Raw genomic sequence first — 4691 nt, 5'->3', positions numbered from 1 at the left:
GATGCCATCAATGCCCTGCCTACCACAACTCGTGCAGCTTCTGATTCTCTCAGTGAAGAATTTGGAGATAGTAGTGAAGATGATGAAGAGGAGGAGCCCATGGATTTAGGGGGAGAAGCTGGTTCAAGCAGGAGTACAAACACTCCTTCATGGATGTTTAGCAAAGAATGCAGCAAACACCACTTCAAGTCAACCCTCATCTCTCTCATCAAACAGACTACTACAGCTATTCTGGCCACTACTAATCAAAATACCAAAAATCTACTTCAAGCTCATCTCAATTCCCTCCAGCTACATCAAATATCCAATCTCAATCAGACTCAGCAGGTGGATGAACTCAAGGCCTCCATTGCTGCCATCAAAACAGATATATATGACAGTTTGGAATCTAAACTTCCTGCAGTTACATAGAGAGATCTACATCAAAGAATCAGGAAGGAGTCTGAAACCAACTTCAAGATAGATGTTGTGAGCAGAAGAGTGATGAATCTGGAAAGTGAGCTAACAAAGATCAGACTAAATCAAGCTCTTCAGACTATGCTACTTCAACAGCTGGTAGCTGCACAGACCAAACCTAAAACTTCTCAACTTGATGCTAACAAAAAGAGGGAGATAGGCTCAATTACCTCAGTTAGTCAAGGTGTTGCAAGTGAGGGGGAGACAGTGCTAAAGATAGATGTCAGCAAGGTAATTGTTTCATAAATCACCTTCACTAAGCCACCGGTGATGGACAGTATAGATTTGATCAATCTCAAGGCAGATGAACTGAATGAAAAGTGTGAGGAATTTGACCAGAAGATTTAGCAGAAATTTGGTCAAATAGAGAAACCAGACAAGATCTTTCATCACTTCTCTCAAGTCAAGCAAATCTCAGTAAATGAAATGAGTCTGGGTAATATGGAAAAGGGCCAACCTTCATGTATAAAGTCTCCAAAAGCCAACTTGATTTTGAATCCCAAAAGAAATGATCCAAAGTCATCTGACAAGAACCCCTTTGATCATATGTTTGAGACTCCAAGGCTAGAAGAAAAGAAGCTGTTGGCAAGGTCAATTGCATTCTTTAAGAATCCAACTGACTCTGTACTAAAGAGAAGAATTGCTAAGATCTACAGGATTGGGAAAGAAATCTGTGTGGTGGCTGGACACCCTCAGTTTGCAGAAGCTAAGAAGGAAGAAAAGGTGAGAATTAAACAAGAAAAGAAGCAAGCTGCTTTAGATGCTAAGAAGCTCAAACAGAAGAAAAATCAAGTTGCTATAATAGCCAAGCTCCAAGCTGTGAATACTGCAACTGAGATTTCTGAGAAGCAACCTGTGATAGCTGAAGCTCAGGATCAGAAAATGCACAAGGAACCTCAACAGACAAAGAAGCTCAGATACAAAGTCAAGGCCAAAAGAAGATTGGACTTCAATGATGATGAGATGGAAGATTACATTCCCAACCAGTATAAATCTATAACTCATACATCCAAGCCCTCAGTGGTGCATGAGGAATTTAAGGTGGATCCAACAAGGAATTATCATGGTGAGCCAATAGTTCCGAAAGATGAGCTAGTAGACTGGGATAACTCGCCTCTTCCTGAGCTCAATTTACAAACCTGCAACAAGTTAAAAAAGACAAAGACAAGAGAAATCAAGAAGGTCAAGCCTGTGAGACTCAAAACCAAAACCTTAACCAAAACTCAACCAACTGTCAACAAGGAGGATCTTCTATATATCAGTGACATCAAGGAATTTTCAGATATAAATCTCTACATGGATGAACTAGAAGAATTAAGAAGAATTGATGCTCATAGAAATCTCCCTGAAAGACTAGTGTTCAAATACAAGGGCGGAAAAGAGATCATATGGCCCCTTCACAGGATTCTTCAAGATAGCTATTTTATTTTCATAAAGATCTTCTCATCTTTTAAGAATTTTTTTGGATTTAATGTGACTGCCAAGAGAATGGTTCTAAAAATATAGAAGAACTAAGGAGCAGCAGAAAAGCCTCAGATGCACTCCCAAGGACTCTATCAATTCCCTTCACAGGAAATAGAGTGCATGCGAGGCCTTACTGGCTGATGAAATTCAAGGATGAAAAATGTGTTAGGAGATTCTTTATACTGGATGACTAGTTGAGCATCTCAAGCAATGAGACTCTATTGGAAATACAAGAAAAGCTGGATCTATCAAATGCTGAAGAACTTGAATTTCAAAGACAACTTCAAAATCAAATAGAAGAAAATAACAGGAAGCTTGGGAAGAAATTAAGACAATCAAAGAGATAGATCACATCTGCTCAGACTAGAGGAGCACCTTCAAAATGATTGTGAGAACTCTTTGTACACTTTACTTTGTTTAATTTTCAAATAAACTGTAGCACTTACTAGTTTTATCTACCATAATTCAATCAATACATTTAGGGTGTTTTGTTATCATCAAGTTTCTTTTAAATTATGGCTACAATTCTAGTAGACATAAATTGGGGAAGATTGTTAGGAATATATTGTGAATTTGATGATAAGTTGAACAAAATACCTTAGTAGATTTAACTTAGTGTTTTTGTAGCTCTCGACGGATGTTCTACAATAGTCCCGATGGATGAACTTTATAGTCCCGATGGATAACCACTAAACATCCATCGAGAGTGTAGCTTATGTAATAATAAGTTTTGTAGCACATGTCTGCAAACAACAATGTATTAGTTGAGTAGATGTTGTAGGATTCTTTAAGTCATGTTGACTACTAAATTGATATGCAGAATTGGTTGGCTAATTGTAAATATAAGATGTCTTGTAATTCTGTATAAGTAAAATATAGTCAAGTGGCAGAAAGGCTCCCGACGGATGATCTACAAAGGCTCCCGACAGATAATCAACAAGGAATCCGACGGATGACCAACATAGTCCCGACGGATGATCATATTTAAAAGAGCAGTTGACGATGACAACACAGTCACATGCGTCGGGTGTTTGCAAATGCAATGTGGCAGCCTAATTACAAGATTTAGAGAACAAAGAAGCATTACAATTTCCATGAAATTATGAAGATATTCAAAGATACTGGATAGTGGAATGGAGCAGCATGAAATTAGACTAGAAATACTTTTTATTTTACTTGTTTGTCTTTTTATCATGTAAGTTGGTAGTATATACACCAAGTGTAGCAAGTAGAACAAGAAGACTAAGTAAGTAAGCATTATTTTCAGAGAGATAGAAAAGGCTGTATCCGTTAAGCATCTCTTTGTAATTCTGCAAGTTCACTTGTAAGCAGCTGTGTGCTATTCAAGCATCACAGAGTTCTCATCTTAATATATATATATATATATATATATATATATATATATATATATATATATATATATATCTGGTGGATAAGTTCAAATCCACCAGAAAGTTTTAAATCCTTGTGTTTTATTTCTTTGTGTTTTATTTTCATATCTTTATCTTTCCGCAACATAGAAAAATCTACACAGTTATATTATTAAGTAAGAACAATTTTAAAATTAGAGAAAGAAACCAGAATTACATTCAATCCCCCTTCGGTAATTCTTGTTTCATTGTTTGGGAATAACAAAAGTTCATACTTTAGCTTCTCGATAATTTTTTGCGATGAGAATAGTATGTTCAACATGGTGTCAAATAGAAAGATAGAAGAAGATACTAATTTGATAAATGAGAATGTTTAGCTAAAAAAATGTCATACCAAATAGTAAGACCTGTTGTTTCCTTACTAGTTATAGAATAGAGCATTACAAACGGAACATTAATAAAGGCATTGAGAAGTGAATAGAACAGAAGGGGTTAAAGATAGATAATTTGGTAGTCTCTTCATGTTGTTGGGCAATAAATCACTTCCTACATGTCGATGAAGTAAATCAATTACACCCTATCATTATTGCCATTCTATTTCTGGACAATGATTACAAGTACAATTATATGGCATTTTCTAAAAGTATAGTGGTTCAAATAAAATAAATGTATTTATTGAATATTTGAGGTGGTTATAAAAATTATAGTTTAAATCATATAATGAGTATATTGCACGTCTAATGTTAATGTTAATAGGTAATTATATAATTAGAGTCTGGGAGTTAAAAAAAAATTAAATAATAATACAAATAATACAACTGTAAGTTGAAGGAACGGGTGGCCATGTAAGGATGCTCCACCTGATGTTAATCATATAATTTATAAATATAATATTGTAACATGACTGTGAGGCTATGCGAATACAAATTATTCATTGACAGATCCAGAATTAATACACAATTAATCATATTTTCAGGAAAGAAAAAGAAACAAAAATTGGTAGGAAAAGAAAAGCTAAAAAGTTTCTTACTGAAGAAAAGCGAAGGTATGTGCATAACATGCTCTCATGAGTTGTTTAGACGTTCATAATCTTAGCTACAGACTTTATATATGGAGATGACTTAATTAAATTATACATCTGATGTAGTTTAATTTGTTATATAAATTTGTTAATAAGTTTTATTAAAGTCTTGGTATAAGATAAAAGAGGATCAATGAAAGAGTAATCATAAGACATGTGTTGGAGCCACCGAAGTTCACCACCATATTTGTGTAATGACTACAAACTTGCACTGAAATAGAACATGAAGAATTATATTATGGAAAGGCAAGATATTGAATTATATTATGATTCATTATTATAGTCGTGCATGACAATATTTTAAAGCATAACAGTAGGAA

Source organism: Apium graveolens, chromosome 2, assembly GCF_009905375.1.
Source record: "Apium graveolens cultivar Ventura chromosome 2, ASM990537v1, whole genome shotgun sequence".
Classification (NCBI taxonomy): domain Eukaryota; kingdom Viridiplantae; phylum Streptophyta; class Magnoliopsida; order Apiales; family Apiaceae; genus Apium; species Apium graveolens.
Note: the sequence above shows the minus strand (reverse complement) of the source record.